General features: G+C 40.6%; 1 protein-coding gene across 5 annotated transcripts in view; it reads left to right on the top strand.

Annotated features, from left to right (window-relative positions):
- PLCE1 (phospholipase C epsilon 1) overlaps positions 1-20,235 on the top strand; it is a 337,159-nt gene that overhangs the window by 42,369 nt on the left and 274,555 nt on the right. The window lies entirely within an intron of this gene.

The following is a 20,235-nucleotide window of genomic DNA, read 5'->3' as shown; positions in this document are numbered from 1 at the left end:
GTAGTTATTGGAAACTAGTAGACCTAACAGATGATACTCCAATCAGTAGCTGTCAAGATTGAGTTAACTTTGCAACGAGGTAAGTATATATGTAAAATACACATATATATGCCATCAGGAGTGCAGAAATTAGGGAGACTCCCTGGTTACTATTTGTAGGATTATAAGACAGACTGCTGATAGTGGGAAAGCAGCTCCATTGACTGATTATCTAGTCGTGTCCTTTGGAGGTACATGCTTATGTCTTCCTTCTGCCCTATTTTTAGGTTGCAGGGCCTAAAAGCACTTAAAATCTGGTTTCCCCCATTTTCCAACCAATGTTCCCAGTTTCTTCCCTTTTCATCTTTTTTGTGCCATGGACCCCTTTGGCCATTTGGTGATGCCTGTGGACTCAGAACAATGCTTTTAAATGCATCAAATGAAATACAAAGTGTTATAAAGGACACAGATTATGTGGCCATATGTACGCTTACCAAGATATTGTATATAGCAGGGTAGGTGCTTCTTTATTAACACATTAAACAGTGGCATTCAGTGAGGCGATAACTACTGTAATTTCTAAGTAGTGAGGAATGTCAGTAGGGAACAGTTTCCCTGAGACTTTCCCAGTTTAGCCCTGCAAATCCTACATCTAGGGAAACCCCCTCAGTCCTAAGCAGACCAGGGCAGTTGGTCAACCTAAATATAAATACTCTTTTAGGGTTTTGCCATGACTGTAATATATGGAAATATCTGTGATTTCTATCAGTGACAAGGTCATAGGTGCTGCTCCTACTACTGAGTCTTATTGCCTATATTCATAACTGAAAGACATGCCATATGTCTCTCGCATTCCAGTGTTTCACAATTCCTTAAGACCTGGCCTTGTGAATAAATACCCAGCCTAGAAAAACATCCCTTTTATTGAAACATAACTGGTGTATTTTTACTGTCACCATCATCAGTCATGGGAGCTGATACTGTGCATTTTACACGTACTAGACATTGGGTCACGTGATTTACATACTTGATTTCATGCAGTCCTTTCAACCACCCTCTAATACTGGTATGATTATTAACCCCATTGTATTGCTAAGAAAACAGAGTCTCAGGGAAGTCATGTACCTGTCCAAGGTCACTTAACTGCTAAGTGGTATAGCTGGGATTGAACAGAAGAATTATGTTCATTTCAGAGTCTGTTGATTGAGTAACCACACTCATTGATGCTTCTGGACTTGGCTTTGTTCAGTGCGGCAGTTCTAACCCTGGTTCTGTGTTAGAACCACAGTGTCCAGGCCCCACTCCTGACCCTCTGAATCAGAATCGTTAGGGTCGAGCTCAGTATGAATGTTTTTTCAGAGATCCCCTGGGGATTCTGTGATTCTGTGGAGTTGAGAACCACTGTCCAGGAGCTTTAACTGAGCTCTTTGTTCTTTGGTCGGGACATTTAAGGAATATTTGCTCTCTCCTAAAGACCCTGACCCTGCTTGGGCTGTCAGGAGTGGCAGGGCTGAGCTGAAAGCCTGCCTGAAAAGGGATGACCCACAGGCCCTTCTTTCTGTGCATTCAACCTACCATTCATCCAGCAAGTGTTTGCAGATTTGTTTTTGCCACCTCATCTGATTCTTCATAAAACCTGAGTCACAAGCAAGGTGATGTCAGCGACACACAGGTTCCCCAGCTCTTACAACTGAATTTTGTCCATGCAGGGAGAAAGGACCTCATCACAGTAATGTGTCTTCCCAATTAAAAAGGCAGGGATTTAAAAAATTCATGCACACCTGAAGTTGAATGTTAAGAATGCCACAGAAATTTAAATGCAGCAAAGGGAATGGGAACCGATTGGTTGAGAACCATTATCATAGGCCACCCCCCCCACACACACACGCACTTACACAGGCATGAGGGTCATGCGTCTGCTGTAAATAATTGCAGAATAATTTCTGGCATGACCATACTCGCTCTTCCAATTTCTGGAGCACTGCCCCTTCTCCTGAGAATGTTCATGGGTCCCAGATCCCTAGTTCCAGTCTGCCCCTTTCTGTCAGTCGGAGGCCCTGGGATGGGTAGTTTCCAGTGAATAGACCAAAGAGATGACGCAAATCATATCCTCCCTTCTTAGTCTCTGGAGGCTGGGAGAGGTTGCTACACCTCGGTCAGAGTGAACTCCAAGAAGTCCTCTCTCTTCTCTGACTGGGTTTCCAGGAGGCTGTGGGCATATTTATGAACCATTAAGATGAAGCTGGGGAAGGGGCTGACTGTCCTGTCCTTTCTGAAGGGAGAGTTCTGAAAGGGAGAGCCCTTTTTGAATAGTCAAACCATACCATGGCAGGAATGAATCAGTATTTTCTAAAGTATAGTATTCTTTCAGTGTCTCAGTTTTTAGTTTAGAGTCTGGTAGAAATCCTTCTCACGGTGGCACAGATGAATTTTAGCCCCTTCCCCCAACTCCCCTAAGTGGCTTCCTTCACCAGAACAATGCAGACCCTAATGTAATGCTCCTGTCCCTGACCATTTCACACATATCCATCCTGGTTCCCCAATCAGATAAGTTGATTAAGGGCAAGAAGTGGCCCTACCTTTTTTCTACTCTCCGAGATGCAAGCCTAATGCCAAGTATATAGAAAACAGGACAATGTCATCTTAGGAACATGGTCTCTGGAGTCAGTCGGCCTGAATTGAAAGTCAACCGCTGTGAGTCCTCCATTTACTGCTGGTGTGACCTCCAGCAAGTTCTTTGACTTCTTTGTTTCTAATTACCTCATAAGTAAATTGGAGGTAATTGTATTATTAGGGGGTTAAATGGAATGGCCCTGTGAAGTTGACAGCACAGCATCTGGCAAGGAGTGGGAACCACTGTTCTCACTCTGGCAGTTTATCATATGCTTTGTCATGAACATGTCCCCAACTCCTTCTGCTTTTTGGAGCTTCTCCCATAGGGGAGCTTATGGTGGTGTGAATTTGAATGTCTATCTCCCAGCCTATGATGTGGTAGCTTGTACAATCCTTCCTGCACATTTGAAGAATGTGTTGTGTGTCCAGTTAGTTCCTCTGCCTCCCATTGAAATTTTTTTCTTGTATGCCTTCGTCAGAATGACCCAATTAATTTATGTTTGCACAGCTGTGCAGAGAAGAATGGGAGACATTAATGAGGATTAATGCTTGCTGACTGACTAACCATATTGGTATCCTCCTCCCCTTGCATTGTGAGAAATGAAAACCCTACCCCTTGTCCAGTTACAGCCACGCTCCTCCTGCTCTCCTGCTCTCCATTTATTGGCTTCACAAGATGGCAGATTTGGGCAAGTGGCTGAAGTCTCCAGGTTGAAAGTTGGTTAAGGGTGTTTTTCCTTTTAAAAAATCCTCTCCCTGCCTGAATTTTGCGGGGGAGTTTGGAGTACTCAGAGTTATTCTGAATATGAAGGACAAGAAGTTTCTGCCTGTCCTGGAATCATTCATGTAACCTGAGTTCCGTGTGCCTTGAAGGATGGAACGTGGAGGACGGGAGGGTGGCCAGGGCAGACGGGCCACAAGCTCCCATAACATCCCTTCATTTATGTCCCTGCCATGGTCTGCAAGAGGATTTACTGTCTAAGAATATGTACAGCAAAATAGAAAATAATGAAGTTTTATTTTTTTTAAAAATAAGCTAAAGACTAGAAAAACTAAATTAAGAAGGAAATCAAACCAACCTCTGTGTTGCTAGTTCTTACTCTTCTTTCTCCCTGATAAAGTATATCTTTCTTATTTACATTTTATTCTTCTCTTTAGCAGAGAGAGTTAAACTTAGGAGGCAATGAAAAATTTTTGAGTGTTTAACATAAATACCTTTGTCAGTATATATGTCTTTGAGTCCATATTTTCTCTGCTAGGTGTCAAGGCACCAACCAATAATAAATTCATCTTCCAAGTTGTAACTTTTAGGGATGATCAGATATCCATTGAGCCCTGCTGTCCAGTGTGGTAACAGATGGCTGCTGAAATAGCAACATGTTTTATTTTCTCCTCCAGAAATTTGGTCTCCCTACAGGTTGGGTACAGTGTGGACCTTGAAATAATTAAAATTTCACAGGGTGTGCAGGCTAAGCTAAAAGGCTGAGCTTGGTGGCATGCCAGGCCTCTTCTTCCATTACTAAGGGTTATGTCAAGTTCATGACATGGGTATAGGACGATGCTGGCCCCTTCCTGCTGAGCACAGTGAAAGGGAATCCAGATCCCGGACGGACAGCCCCTGCACAGTTTAGTCACGTCTGGTGCATCAGTGGAAAATGTGACAGGCTGTCAGAGGCCGACTCTGTGATGATTGGACGACTTTCCCTTATTAGCTGCATCGGGGCAGTTTAGGCTAAATTCATTTCCACATCTCTGTAGTTACACCAGCTCTTTGGCTAGGATTTGGCAAAAAAAAAAAAAAAAAGTAGTGAACATGAATAATGCTGACCCTGGACACTAATTTAAGGTGAATATATTCATGGCCACTGGTATTAAGATGGTAGCCTTGGGACAGTATCAGCACTAGGATTTTTTTTTTTCCTTTTCCCCAGATGTCCTGCGTAATAGGAATTAGCAGCTGGAAAGGCCTCATCCCTGGAAATGGGCCATGGTTAAAATGTGGTCTGAAAAGAATCGGAACCCATAGGCAAGGATAAGACCATCAGATGGAGTCCTGATCTAACGCACACCCTGTATTTTTACACAAGCTACCCATAGAATGGCCTCCTGTAGTCATGAGTGATAATAGTGTCCCTCTTCCGTTGGTCCCTTCCCTGGGTGCTGATTCAAGTATAACAGTCCCCTTAGGGCTTATAGGCCTCCTGGAGTAGTGTGGAGGTTTCTTCCCCAGTGGCCACAGGATTTAGCATCAAGGACTGAAACATCATTGGGTGTGAGGGGTGACCATCCCCTGACCCTTACATGACTAGACTAACTCATGGCTCAGTCAGGGCCCTCCCTGGAAAACCTGTTCTGACAGTGGTACTGGGTCATTTTCTGGTCTTGATGAGCCTTATGACACCAATATGGTGTTCTCTCTGTTGGTTATTTTTTCTAGCAGCTGGCCTGGATGCATGTAGAGCCTCAGATTAAATACAGGTCCTGCAGAGCTCAGGCATCCAAATCCCTACCCTAACCAACATTCAGCTCTTGAGCCCGTGCCCCATCCCTGTCATTTAGGCCATCACCCCTCAAACGCTCAGTCTTCAGCAGCCCAGAGACACCATCATCTTTCAAGGGTAAGGAGAACCCATACTTTGAATCCCAATAGCAGAGCTCTTTGGAGGCAAGGAGAACTTCTTTGATTTCTTCTGTTTTTAATAGATTTATTGAGATATAATTTATATACCATACAGTTCACCTATGTAAAATGCAAAATCCAATTTTTTTTATATATTCACAGATGTGTGCAACCATCACCACAATTTTAGAACATTTTCATCACCTCAGAAGGAAATCCCATACCCTCTACCTATTACCCTCCATTCTCCTCATCCCATCTCCCCTCCCCCACCCAGAAGCATCCACTAATCTACTTTGTGTATCTATAAATTTCCCTATTCTGGACCATCATATAAATGGACTCATATGGTATGCACACTTTTTTGACTGGCTTCTTTCACTTAGCATAATACATTTTAAAATTTTAATGCCAGTGTAGTTAACATGACAGTATTTTTAAGATTCAAGGTACATCTGTACTGTAGCATGTATAAGTACTTTTTTTTTTTTTTACCTCTGAATAACACTCCATTCGTCTGAACATGTAACATTTTATTTATCCATTCATCAGTTGTTGGACATCAGATTCTTTCCACTTTTTGTCTGTTACAAATAATGCTGCTATGCACATCTATGTGCAAGTGTTTGTGTGGATATATGTCTTCATTTCTCTTGGGTACATATCCAGGAGTGGAATTACTGAGTTATATAACTGTGTTTAACCTTTTGAAGAACTGCCAGACGGTTTTCCAAAGCAGCCGCACCTTTTTGCATTCCCACTAGCAGTGTTTGAGTGTTCCAGTGTTTCTACATCCTGACCAATATTTCTTAGTGTCCGCCTTTTTGCTTATAGCCGTCCTAGTTGATATGAGGTGATATCTCATTGTACTTTTGATTTGCATTTTCCTGATAGCTAATGATGTTGAGCATCTTTTCATGTGCTTTTTGGCCATTTGTACATCTTTGGAGAAATGTCTATTCAAATCCTTTGCCTATTTTCAAGTTTCTTTTATTATTGAGTTATTTACATTACTGGATGTAAGTCCATTATCACATATATGATTTGCAATATGTGTCTGCGTGTGTGTGTGTGTGTGTGTGTGTGCGTGTGCGTGTGTGTATAGGTATAGGTATGAATGTGGATATAATAAATGCAAGTCAAGAAAGTAGCAAAGAAGGCTTATAATTTTAATGCACAGTGAAACTTGTTAAATATTTTCTTTGGACATTGATCTCATTCTCAGTCTTTTTCAAACTTACCCCACCAGCAACAACGGTTAAGTCAAATTTTTTATCTTCCTTCTCCCCCAAATTCTTTCCAAACTCCAGTCTGCATAGTTTCTCCCTCCTCTTCTGCCTAAGCTTGTATTATTTAGGCCATTTTTCTATTTATCTAAATTCTGTGCCTCAGAGCGGTGGCTGGGAATCAGATTGTCATCTGCAAACTTGTGCATTACATGGAAGGCATCCAAGGCAGGACTGGTTGAGGAGGTCACCAGTTTATAGTAATGTACTTCCTTATGCACATGTGGTGGGACCAGGCCTAGGCAGAGGCAAGCAAGGTGCCTGGATGGCAACTTTTAAGGAGGCACTCAATCTCAGGGTCTCACAAGTGGCAACTGTCTACTTATCAGGGAGTACCTCCTTAAATTTTGAGCCCTAGGCAGCTCACTTGTCTCACCTTAGTCCTAGCCCTGGGTAGAAGATCTAAGAGAATCTGTGGTTTAGAAATGCCTGTCATCTTCTTAGCTCAGGAATGGCATTGACTAACCACCCCCATACATTCATGCAGATATTGTTAAAATACTAGCTAAGAATGGTTCCTCATTTTTAAAGCATTAAAAAAAATCAAGAGAAGAATAATATTTCCTGGCACATAAAAATTATATGGAATTGAAATTTCAGTGTTCACATATGAAGGTTATTGGAACACAGCTGCATTCATTCTTTTTAATACTCGTATTTTCTGTAGCTGCTTTCTCCTTGTAACAGCAGAGTTGAGGAGCTATAATTGAGACTATATGGCTTGGAAAGACTAAAATATACTTATTATCTGGTTTAGAACATCCCTGTCTACCTGGCTAGTTTCTACCCATCCTTTAGTCCTGAGCTAAGATTTCACATCCTCTTGGTGGTCTTCCCTGCAGGCCCCTCCGCCACCACAGACCCCAGTCTAGAGTTTCACTGACAGTCAGTACTAACACATATTTCTTGAATGACTCCTTGACTTATAAATAAAGAAAGGCAGTTTGCTCCCACTGCTGATTTCTCCTCTCCTTCCCCAGACCCAGTTCAGGCTTATTAGCTGGCTTCCCCCTGACCATCAAAGCTTGGAAACACTTCCTTTGAGCAATACCTAGGACAGAATCAGAATTTTCCATTGATATTCAGTCTTTTTCAGTCCTGTGAACCTAGAGACCCATGCCTGTCGCTTCCACAGACTTGGCCTGCAAGACAGAGAGGGGACATTTTCCCATCTCCTTGCCCCTGGCCCTCCATTCCAATGGGCTGCAAAAACCTCTGGGAAAGTTTCCAAATGTTTTGTGTTTACAAGGGGGGCATCTGAGACTGCTGTTATCTACAATGGGCCAGAAAGGAAAGAAGCCCCCTCCTCTCAAGATCCAGGAGCTCTGTCCCTGTCCTTCAGAACCCCCAGTCCTTACAGGCAGAGATTTCCACCCGGAACCAGAGGGAATCTAGCTTCTGTTTCTCAGTGGTGGTCGGGGATGGGGTTGGTGGTGAAGGGATAGGGGCAACATGCTGCATTGAGGAGATCATTCTTGAGTTTGGGAAGTATTTGGTCAGTTTCTTCAAGCCATTTGACCTCCAGTACTCTCAATAATAAACCTGAGGCAGCCCCTCTCACACACAACCCCCAAAATAAGACCTAAGCATCAATTCCCACTCTCCCATTAATTGGTTGTATGACCTTAAGCAAGCACTTTAGGACCTGAAATTTTTAGTTCCTTTGGGTATAAAACAAAGTGAGGGTAGGGGCGCCTGTTTGGCCAGTTGGTTAAGCATTTGAGTCTTGATTTCAACTCAGGCCATGATCTTGGGTCGTGGGATCCAGCCCCGCATCAGTCTCTGCGCTCAGCACAGAATCTGCTGGAGAGTCTTTCTCTCCCTCTCCCTTGGTCCCTCCCCCTGCTCATGCTCTCTAAATAAATAAATAAATACTTTAAAAAAAAAGCGAGGGCAGACTTGTATTCACTAACTGCTATGTGTCAGACATTGTTATTTGCATATATTAGTACATTTTAAGTTACACGTTTCTTCTTAACTCTGAAAGCCCAACAGTCTGTGATTTTCCTGATTTAAGTCTTGACTCTGGACTTATGGTTGAGTAAATATTCTACCTCCCCCCAGCAGTGCCTCCTGGAGATTTGATTTGGAGGGAACGTTGTCACTCTCCAGCATTTGCAGCAGTGGATGGGCATAGGAGAGATGCTTCTTCATCAGTGGCTGAGCCCTGAAATGCCTGTAGCGGTAAAACAGCAAGCACTTGGTGGGCTCTTACTGTGTGCCAGGCACTGGCTTTCCAGACATGACCAAGGTCACACAGTGTGAGGACTCCAACCTGGGTTGGGCTGCCTCCAAAGCCCATACTCATAACCACTCCTCAGAGGTCCTCTGGAAGATTCTGATGTAACTTATCCCTATAACTTGGCAGAGGTTCTGTTCCCTTATTACAGTGTGCAAATGTTGAGCTGGATGAGCCCTTAAGCTGTTTCTGTCTTCAAATGTGATCTGGGTGTGACCTTTGGATGAAATGGGAGACATGGGGAACAATACCAAATCTTAATGTGAGGGGTGTGTTGGCTATTGAAATGGCTAAGATTTATTTTTATGACTCAGCCTGCTAGGGGGAGGAAACCAAGCCCAAAGGTTTGAATTTTTTACTGAATTGCTGTAATTTAGAAGTACATTTTGAAAGTTTTATAAGTAAGCAAGAACAAAGTCCAAAGCAAACTGCACACATCTGACTCAGAATCTATAGCTTATTCATGATCATGCTGAAATGACCCAAACTGGTGGGAACGTAATTTAGTACTTTTCCATTTTATTCTGAAGTTTTCTGTGATCTTCAAGGGTTCTGACCAACTGACCTGAGTATGAAAAACATTACTCAGGAACATTTCTTTCCATAATCACACCATTAAAATGAAGTTTTCACCTTCTTCACAGGGTTATGAGGCTGGAGAAAAAAATAGGACTGGTTGTGTAGTCAGATGCTTGGCAAACATTATAAAATGTCCCTGCAGTTGTAACTTTTCTCCTCTTACTCCAGGCTCTGAGGCTTCAGTGTGAGGTACCTGGGGGAAAAGGGGATTCCGAAACTATTCTGGAGGCAGCAAAACAAAGCCGGAGTCAGCTGTTTCCTTTCTCAAATGTTGCAAGCATCCAGGGGAACCTGCTTACTGAAACCTGACCTTTTGGTTTCCCCATTGTGATGCTGGCCTAGTTTTCGTAACTTTATTTTCAACTTGAGATTAGGTGACTTTTATCACCGACACCTACTTCATCTTATCCCTGTGTTTTAATAAAATAAGGAATCAATTTGTCTGTATACCGTGGTGAGTAGCTTAACTGCAGAAAATTTAGCACCAAATTATAAACAGTGACACTTTAATAGTGAGTGTGGATGTGTCTCGAGAGCCAGCATGTGGGAGTTTGGCAGTTGGAAAACCCCATGGCTTCAGTTTTTCCAGATTGTGTACCCTTCCATCAAATAGTAATTTCTTAGCCTTGAAAAATTCTTCTAGAACAAGGGGAATGTTCATTTGAGCTCTAAATTGGTGAATCCAAAACTTGTTTAGTAGCAAATTCATTATTTTTCTCTTTAATGGGGCCAAATAAAATGGTCTCAGGCCCTGGATGGACCAGCAAGTTCTCCTTTTGATGGCCACATACCAAATAAGGGCACCATAATGTGGGTATGACTCTGCCATGACTAATATTTTGTGAGGGTAATGCCATTATTGTGGCAACCATATTTTCCAAATAAAAAGTTGGGAACTTTTTATTGAGAGGAGAAAGGGGCAGAATATTTGAAATTGAGACTGACTCAGGAAATCCAGAATGATTGGTCTTGGAGTTGCTGTTGATCACAATATAAAGGAAAAAGAATATGAGTGAATTAGAGCACATCTACTTTGTTGTTAGAAAAATCAGGGAGCTTCAAAATGAATGAGTTGGTAGTGGTAGTAAGTGTAAAGACAACACATTAGAAGCCCAGAACAGAATCCAGCAAATGTTTTCCTCAAAGTTTTTTGTTTTTCTGTATTTTTTCCAAGTATTTGGTAGCTACTGTGTTTTGGAAGTATATAGGTAGTAAATGGATTTCTTTGAGACATTAGGATATGCTCAGTTAAATAAGGGTTGTCCCTTTCTAAGAAATCACCTTGAAAGGCAGACTCCATTTTCCACTTGTGCCTCCATTATGCAAAAGGTCTTAATCCTTTGAGCTTGGATTGACATTTTAGAAACAGTCCTTTCAAGCATCCTAGCTAATGCTGGTTTAGGTCAATGTTGATGTATGACTTTGAAGGATAGGGTTGGTTTTATTAGGGGTCCTATAAATAGACTGGAGGTGAAAGCGGGTATCTGGAAATGTTTTGAGCAAAAGTAAAATTGTAAGTTCTGCATACGACACAAACTAGAACACAAACTTAGTCATTGCTTCACGGTCTTGCTCAGTGTCAAGGGATGGTTCAGAGGTACCCATAAACCCATAATGCCCCTTTGGTTTGGACTCAGCCTTATGGGCACGAAGCTCATGCCAGAGGTGAGACTGAAATTTAGCTCCATCTCCCCAACCCTTTTTGGCCAGGTGCCCTGGTATAGATCACACCATGCCCAACCGTACAAGGTGATCCTGGGGAGTTCCACGTGGAAGACAATCAGAAGAGCTACTGAAGACCAAAGCTACTATTGGATTTTTTCTTGGATTCATGTATAATGTACTCAGCACAGGGGAGTCCATTAAGTTCCAGTGGTCTGAAAGATAAACAAATAGTGTGAATGCTTTTTTAGGTAAATATAAACTAAGTATTTGGTAACTTCATGAACTACAGAATTCTCGAGCTAGAAGGCCCATCTTCTATAACCTTATTCACTCCCTCATTTTATGGATAAAGTAGCCACGTCCTTACACGGTGGAAATTACTTGACCAGATTCACATAGCTAATGATGGAAGACACAGAACTAGAATCTGGATCCTCATCTCTCAAATAAGTTAAAAATATATGATACAGCCTTTCACAAAGTAAGTGCTCTTATTACTGTCAGCTGATTCTGAACCCCAGTGCCTTTGGGGTTCCTGGGAGACATGGATTCCTGATATGGCACCTGCCCTGGCAGAGTTCATGGTGAATGGTGGAGGCCGATGTGCCTGTGCTGTCTTCCGTTTGTTCCACGGTTTTCCCGGATTGTAAATGACCACGGTTGGTGCATAGTTTATCAGCTTTTTTCTGTGTTCTCTAGTCCATTCCAGTTTTCACAGCTTATCCTATCTTCAGTTCTTTAAGAAGCTGGCTCATCTTGTTGCAATAACGTTGTCAGTTCTTTAAGTACTCCAAAGTGCCCTTTAAATTTGAATGTAGCCAAATTTTGTTGAGTTCATTTCTCCCCTTAGTCTAGTTTCTTTCCATCCTTCACTTGGCAGGTAGCTCCCTCTGGTTAATGACCAGTTCTTCAAAGCACATGGAGCAGCCGTGGGATCCCTCCCAGTCTCCCAGGAGGATATTTTCCCGTGTTCTTTTTCTCTTATTTATGGGAAGCAGAGCCAGTGAGAGACACTGAGCCCAGCAGGAGGGGCCAGACCGGCCCAAGGAATTGAGCCAGCAATCCCAGGCTCATAAAACATTAGCAGTGGAAGGGCTTTGGAGACTGTCAAGTCCAACTCTTCATTTTACAGAGAAGGAAACTGAGGCTCAAAGGAAGGCAGTGACTTTGCCCAGGTCTGCTCAGGCATCAGTTTCACAGCCAGACCTGGAGTCTGGGTTGCTCTCAAGCCAACTCTCCTGCCTTGTGACAGATGCCAAACACTATTTCTGACCCATAGGCAAGAAGCTGAATTGATTGTCTTATAACAGTTAAGTTATTCAAGGTATAAGGCTCCATAGTGGTTAAGTGAGCTTGGGAGCCAGATTGCCTATGTTCAAATCTGACTGTACTTAATCGCGTTGTGACCTCATGAAAGTTAATTAACTTCTCTGTGCTTCTATTTCCTTACCTCTAAATTGGGGGTAATAATTTAACTTACTTCTTGGGATTGGTAGAAAGATTAATAGGTGGTTATATGTTAAATGTTAACATATGTTAACAAAAATGTTCTTAATTTTAAAGCATTTAGAACAGTACTTGGCACTGCTGTTATTTACATTTTGATTCTTTTTTAAGATTTTATTTATTTATTTGACAGAAAGAGAGCACAAGTGGGCAGAGCAGCAGGCAGAGGGAGAGGAGAGGCAGGCTCCTGCTGAGCAGGGAGCCCGACGCGGGGCTCGATCCCAGGACCCTGGGATCATGACCTGAGTCGAAGGCAGCCACTTAACCGACTGAGCCACTCAGGTGCCCCTTCTTTTTGATTCTTAAGCCTCAGTTTTTAACCAAAATTCTGTGTTATCTTCCCTATAAATACAAAGTTTTCTCTAGGAACCCTGATGTAATAAGTCTAAATTGTGGGATATAGTCTCCAAGTGCTGTGAGAGTGGCAGGAGGGTTTGTGTAGTCTGAGAAGGCTTCCTGGAGGAGGTGGGATATCATTTGACTTCTGTCAGGAGTTAGGATTCTTCTGCCTGCAGTGGGCAAAATGTTCTATCATAAAAAAATTGACCACCTGTCTCCCTTGCAGAAGTCCACCTTTGGTTTACTCCAAATGTAATGTTGATTTCAGAGGCCTTCTGCCATCTTGCCTTAGCCATTTTTCCCAAAGGAAATTGCTTCATATAAAATTTAAAGTGACATAATTTCTCTCAATACAATAGGAATTTTCCTGTTTTATTTTCAAACACCTTTTGTGAAAATTGCCTTCTACACTTTGCAAAAGGTTGTTGGCAACATCTGTTGATGTAAAGCAAAAAGGACTGCTTTGTTTGTTTGTTCATTTGGCTTTTAGTAATGAAATAAACACCCATCTAACTTACCATCTAAAACTAAAGCTAGGAAAACCCTACATCTAGCCTATGAGTCCCCTCTCTTGGCTCTCCCAACCTCAGTCTGTCCAGGCACCATCACCTGAATCCTGTTTCCATCATTCCCTTACTTTCCTTTGTTTGCAATGTTGTTGCAGCTACATGTATGCTTAAGAACTATATATTAATACTAAATGTCACCGCATTTTATACTTTAAAATTGTTAATGATTGTATGTCACATGATCTTTACCTTAATATAAAAAAACTATGCATTTTTTAAAAAACAAAACAAGCAATCATGGGGGAAAAAGAGGCAAACCAAAAACAGACTCTTAACTATAGAGAACAAATTGATGGTTAGCAGAGGGGAAGGTGGGTGGGGGGTGGATAAAATAGGTGATGGGGATTAAGGAGTGCATTTGTTGTGATGAGCACCAGGTGTTGTATGGAAGTGTTGGATCACTTTATTATACACCTGAAGCTAATATTACACTATGTTAACTAACTGGAATTTAAACAAAAACTAAAATAAAATAATAAAAAAAATTTTTAAATTTAAAAAATAACAAAACTATGCATTTTAGTTTTAGTTGTTTTGAACTTTTCATAAAGGCACAGTATGTGTAAGTTTACTTTTTATGCAATATTATATTTCGGAAGTTTTATTTATACTGTTGAATGTTGTTTTAGATTGTTTTGATTCCTGTATAATATTCCTCTGTGTACATGTAGCATAGCTTCCTCATGCATTCTCCAGCTGATACACATTTAGATTGTTTTTATGTTTGTACTATTTTAAACAGTCCTTCCATGACTGTTTTTGTCTATGTTGCCTGTTATACATGTCCAAAATTTTCTCTTGGAAATATACCGAGGAATAGAATTGCTGAAACATAGGGGTATGTGAATATTCAATTTGGAAGATAGTGGTAAACTATTTCCTAAAGTGGCTGCACCAATTTAGACTATATGCCCTGCCCCTCCCCCACACCCCTTCGACATATAAAAGATTCTCTGAATCTGCATCCTCTCTAATACTTAATATATTCCAACTTATTTTTGCACAGTCAAGCAGGTTTAAAAACATTTCTCTGGGGTTAATTTGGCATTTTCCTGATCACTAGTAATGTTAATCATATCTTTACATTGTCATTGTTTTTTTGTTTGTGTTTTTTTTAAAGTAGCCTCTACACCTAGCATGGAGCCCAACAGGGGGCTTGAACTCACGACCCTAGATCGAGAACTGAGCTGAGATCAAGAATCAGACACTTAATCAACTGAGCTACCCAGGCACCCCATCATTGTTTCTTTTTCTATGAAATGCCTTAGATCTTTTGCCCATTTTCTGTTGGGTTACTTGTGCTTCTGATTGATTTGTAGTTCTTTATATATTCTTGATACCTGTTTTTGTTTGTATTGCTGATATTTTTTTCCCAGTTTTAAATTTTTTTTGTAAAACTAATTTTGATAAAATTTTTAATTTTAATAGTCAAATTTATTGAAGTTTTATGGTTGGTGCCTTTTGTTTTTAAGAAACTTTTCTCTACCTGTAGTCTAAAAGATATTCATTTGTATTTTCTACTAGGAGTTTTTTTTTTTTTTTTGACAATTTAATTCCCTAGTCTGTTTAAATCCTTGATTTTGTATGTGGTGTGAGGCAGAGATCTCACTTTAATCTGTTTTCATATCAATATCCATTTCCAGCTCTAATCTGACATGCCTCTCTTGTATATCAAAGTTCCATACGTGCATCAGTCTTCTCTCAGCTCCTAACCTAGTTCTTCGGTTAGTTTATCCATCACTGTGCTAATAACTTTAGGATGTATAACAGCTTCTTTTCAGAATCCTTAGTATTCTTGGCCTTTTACTTTTTTCTATCATGATGATGATGATGATGGTGATGATGATGATGATGATGACTGATGACTGAAGCATCACATGCTTACAGAGAAATATGCAAACAATACAAAGTGAAACACAGTGATGTAATTGGTACCAAAATCAGCAAATGGAACGTTATCACCCCAGAAGTCTTCCTTGTATCCTCCTTCAGTCTCTCTTTCTCTGTCCCCCAAAAGTAACCAGTCTTGTCTTCTAATGGGATACATTTATTTGGCCTATTTTTGAACTTCATATAAATGAATTCATAATAGGTACTATTTTGTATGTTTTCTTCCCCCAGCATTATATCTGTGAAATTCATCCATGCAGTCATAGTTTGTGCATTCTCATTGCTACTTACTATTCCGTTCCATTTCATAAATATCCTACTCTTTATCCTATTCTTTATCCACTCTCCTGTAAGGATCATTTGAGTTGTTCCCAGTTTGAAGCTATTATGAATAGTACTATTCTCTTCCCTGCCAGCCTCCAAGCCCTTGCCTGGGTTGATTCCGTCTTCCTGTCATTCTTCCATTCCCTCCACTACTTAAGACCCTGGCCATTTTACAAAATCTTGGTAAGTATTGCCCATCCCTTTTGTGAATCTTTCGTAGACCATTCCAGTATACCAAATTATTCTCTGTCAGGGCATCTAACTTTGCAGCCCATGAGTTGAACCCTAAGTGCAATACTTGGAAGGTTTTTTGCAAAAGAGGAAGAAGGAGGAGGAGGAGGGGAAGAAAAAGGAGTTTTACAAAGCAATTAGTATCTAGCAGATAGGAACTAATTGGGTCTAACTACTTGCCAAGGAGGAATTTGAAGAATTTTTTCCTAAACATGTAAACATTGAGTTCACTTGTAGTTGTATGCAAGGAAAGGATGGAGTAGAAGGCTTCCAAGAGTTTGTGTAAGTCAAAGAGATAATTGGATAACCAATTTCCATTTCATCCTTCTTCAGAAGAAAGTGTAGGCCAGGTTCATAGCATGATGTAATGGAGAAAATGACCAAGGTTGTTAATGACTTATATGCTTCTACCCTTAACTATTGCCAGTTTATGGGATAGGATACTTAGAAGAAGTTGAAACAGATTATTAATATTTAGTTGACTTTAATGCTGTCAGATGACTAGGTAATGGAAACTTGTTGAAAAGATTTCCTCAACTACTTTTTCAGATTAGGGACTTTGGGGAACAAAAGGCTCTGTGAATTAGTAGTGGCTTGAAATGTGTCATTTTCTTACTAATGGGACAAGGATCTGAATACATTTAATTAGAATATGCAAAACAAAATCCAAACCAAACAAATAAAAATAATGTGATGCTGATTTGTTCAAACAAGTAAGGATGTTCACACTCAAATTGGATATGGCATTTGAACATTCTTACGTTCATTCATTTATTCAACAACTATTTATCAAGCACCTGCTACTATGTGCAAGCTATTGTTAAGGAGCTAGAGAAACAGTGAACAAAACAGAAACATCTCTGCACTGTTGAAATGTGTTAGTTGGGACATAGGTTCTCTGTCTTTAACAGTGACCAAAAATAAAAGTAACTTAAGTAAAATAGACGTATTTTTTTTAATCACTTAGGAATGATCTGTAGTTATTTGGAAATTTTATCCTACAACATCACCCAGGGACCCAGGCCCCTTCTGGTATATTTCCCTTATCCACATGGTCCGGATGGCTCAACATTGCATCCATGTTCTCAATGGCAGGAAGAAGAAAAGGAGGAAAAAATGTCACGCCTAGTCCTTTTAGAGGATACACGCCAGAGGTTGTCCACATCACTTTCTAAAGCATTCCATTGGCCGGAATTTTGTTACATGGTCACTTCATAGCTCCAAGGGAAGCTGGAAAATAGAGTCTGGTTCTGAAAGATCATAGACACAGATAAATTCAAGGGCGTTATGTCTATGGGAGAATGTATACTGGAGGAATAGTAGTCTCTGCTACATTCTAGTACAGGGAAAAACACATTAGACAAAAAACAAATATTATATAGTTAGATGATATATGATAAAATCAACATATAGAAATAGAGGATAAGGAAGAAGGAAAGAGATGCTAATATGTAATTCTCACATTTCTAAATGTTTCTAAGCTCACAGACTTACAAAGTTACTTAGAAGAAATTGAAATCATAATTGCAGTAGAGAATCACAGTTTTTCATGAGTAAGAATCATGCTTTAAGATTTTGCTAGCTGCCTTGGCTTATCCGGGTAATCAAACTTCTGCTCCATCGTTGTAGCTCATTGTAAAAGAACCTGATCCTTCCAAAAAACAACTGTGTTCATCAGAAGGATATGTCATTCCATAAATCTTGGAGATGAGCATATGCATCCCAGAACAAGCCAGAAATTTCTGACTATGTGGTGAAACATTGGGCAGTGCTAGAGATCAGTGGGCATTATGAAAGTATATTCTTCATCATGAGACCACTAAAATGAAACTTAAAGTCACCATTAGTAAAATAAACCTGGATAGAGAAATTGAAATGTGCTGGGACTGAATGGAGTCCATAGTGCTTGAAGATCTCTCAGTGTGTCAAACATCATTATTCTCATCAACATGACAAAAATTGAACAGTGACAAGCAAACCACCTGTCACTAGTAGGCTTATGGTCATCTGACTCACTTCTTGAATGCCTTTGTTTATATTTTTATATATTATCTCCCTAAGGCATTAAATTAAAAAAAAAAGGTAATACACATTTCTTATAAAGAAAAAATGGTGTGTAAAATCTTAAACGTGATGGATTTTTCCTTCCCCAACCTCCCCCACCCGTTTTACCCCCAAATTAACAGTTTGTTGGTTCTGGCTCCAGACCTTTTCCTAAGAATTCTATATAGATTTTAAGCTTCTTGTTTAACTCTGTAACTCTTTCTACCTGGAAGAGTGCTTTGCTCAGAACAGGTTCTCTGTACATATTGACTGATTTGATTAGTGATTGATTGAATAGAGTTCAGGAGGGAAAATGCCCAAATGGAAACCTAGAGGCTTGTGGGAAACCAAGAGCAATATTTTCAAAGTTGCCTTTAACAAGAAATATTGCTAATAACCTTTTAAGGAACACTCTGAATGCTATTTTTCTACTCCCTCCTTCCCTCTTAGCACAAAATCATGAAGACATCATAAACAAAAGCTTGAGAAAAGCAATGTGTGATTCCCTTCCCACATCCTCCCTGTTAGTGAAGAGCGTGTGGAAGGAGGAGGTGGGCACGACGGGAGAGGGGCCCTAGCAGAAGATAAATCTCTAACTCTGTACTGGCTGACTCTAAAATTTGCTGTGGGGTGTTTTTATTGTCAATCTCTTTTACAGATGTTTTCAGAGAAAGTTGAAATTATGCTAATAAAAACACATCTAGACTCTACATTGCAATTTAAACATATTGTATTTTATGTCCTCAAGCAAAAGGGCTGGGAACTCTTCCTCCTCCTCCTCCTCCTCCTCCTCCTCCTCCTCCTCCTCCTCCCCCCCCTCTTTTTCTTTTTAATTAAAAAAGGAAATGGACCAAAGAAAGTTCAAAGAGTCTTTTCCTATCTGGACTGAAATATTAGTTATTGCTTTGGGAATAAAGGTAGTGAGCATGATGTCTCATTTCTAGTTAACTAGTAGTTGCCTTTAAATATAAAAAACAATGACTTTGGAAGACTAAAAAATATATAGTTTTAAGGTGTGATTCATATTATTTCCCCAAGGTTTCATTTTTATTTTATTATCCTCCAACTCCATGACTAAACATTTATTTGGCACTTGCAAACTGAAGAAGTCTGGGCTGCAATAAGCCATTTGCTGTATCTGATTAATTGCCATGGATATGCCTTTCATTCCTCCCAGTGAACCTGAAGTGTACTGTCTTGAGGAGTGCTTTCTGAAGGGAAAACTTTTGGAAGGCCCTCCATTTCTCTGAGTTTTCATAATAGTGGAATGTGTTATACAGGCAGCCGAGTGAGCAGTTAAGAGCGAGGCTCTGGAAGCAGGCCCTGTTCCACCGTTAACTCACAGTGGAGCCTTCAGCAATTTGCTTGATCTCCTTAAGACTTAGTTTGTCTCACCTGTAAAATGAGAATAATGGAAATACCACCTAATTCAGAGAGTCATGAGGTTGGATATCTGAAAAAGCACTAAACATAGCGCGTGGTAATTGTCCCAACAGATTTCAGTGGCTGCTATTGTGATTATGACCTCTCTTTCTGACTGTCACTGCTACTCCTAATGGACTGTGAAGCCCCGTGGTAGAGGAATATGCTGTGTCTGAGGAAATAGTGTGCACATTATTGGTATCTTACGTAGCACATGTGACGTTTTTACCCTGTTAAATGGGAGTCATTTATAGCCTGTTGCTGATCCTAGATTGTAGCCCTCCTGACCCGCTCCTACGCACTAGCTTTTGCATTGCATCTATCAGTAGACACTCAGGATGGCTTGCATTGAGCAGGTCCTCAAGAAGGATCTATCTATCTATCTTTCTTTCTTTCTTTCTGCCTGCCTGCCTTCCTTCCTTCCTTCCTTCCTTCCTTCCTTCCTTCCTTCCTTCCTTTTTGAGAGGGAGAGAGTGGGTGGGGGGTGAGGAGCAGAGGGAGAGGGAAAGAGAGAATCTTAACCAGGCTCCACACCCAGCATGGAGCCCAGTGCAGGGCTCAGTCTCACAACCCTGAGATTATGACCTGAGCAGAAATCAAGAGTTAGACACATAACTGACTGAGCCATCTAGGCACACCTCAAGAAGAGTTTCTTGAATTGCACTGGGAAATTCTAGGTGGAAGCTGGGCTCCAGCCTGCACCAGAGTAGAGGCTCTGTCTTAGAAATATCCTTACAACTGTTGAATGAAGGCCGGGGATAGGGCTTTAGAATTTCACATTCCAACCCGGAACTGGGGCTGCCAAGGTGCTAGTCACCATAGTAAGAGCCAGCCTTCCAGTCTCTGAGTAAAGTTGAAAAGTAGAGCAGATTTGGAAAGCAGAAGTTAGTCTCTTTTACAGGATGGCCAGATTGGTTTGTTTGTTTGTTT

Source organism: Callorhinus ursinus, unplaced genomic scaffold (assembly GCF_003265705.2).
Source record: "Callorhinus ursinus isolate GAN/ISIS: 27379988/994484 unplaced genomic scaffold, GSC_fseal_2.0 scaffold20, whole genome shotgun sequence".
NCBI lineage: Eukaryota > Metazoa > Chordata > Mammalia > Carnivora > Otariidae > Callorhinus > Callorhinus ursinus.
Note: the sequence above shows the minus strand (reverse complement) of the source record. Positions and strands in the feature narration are given on the sequence as shown.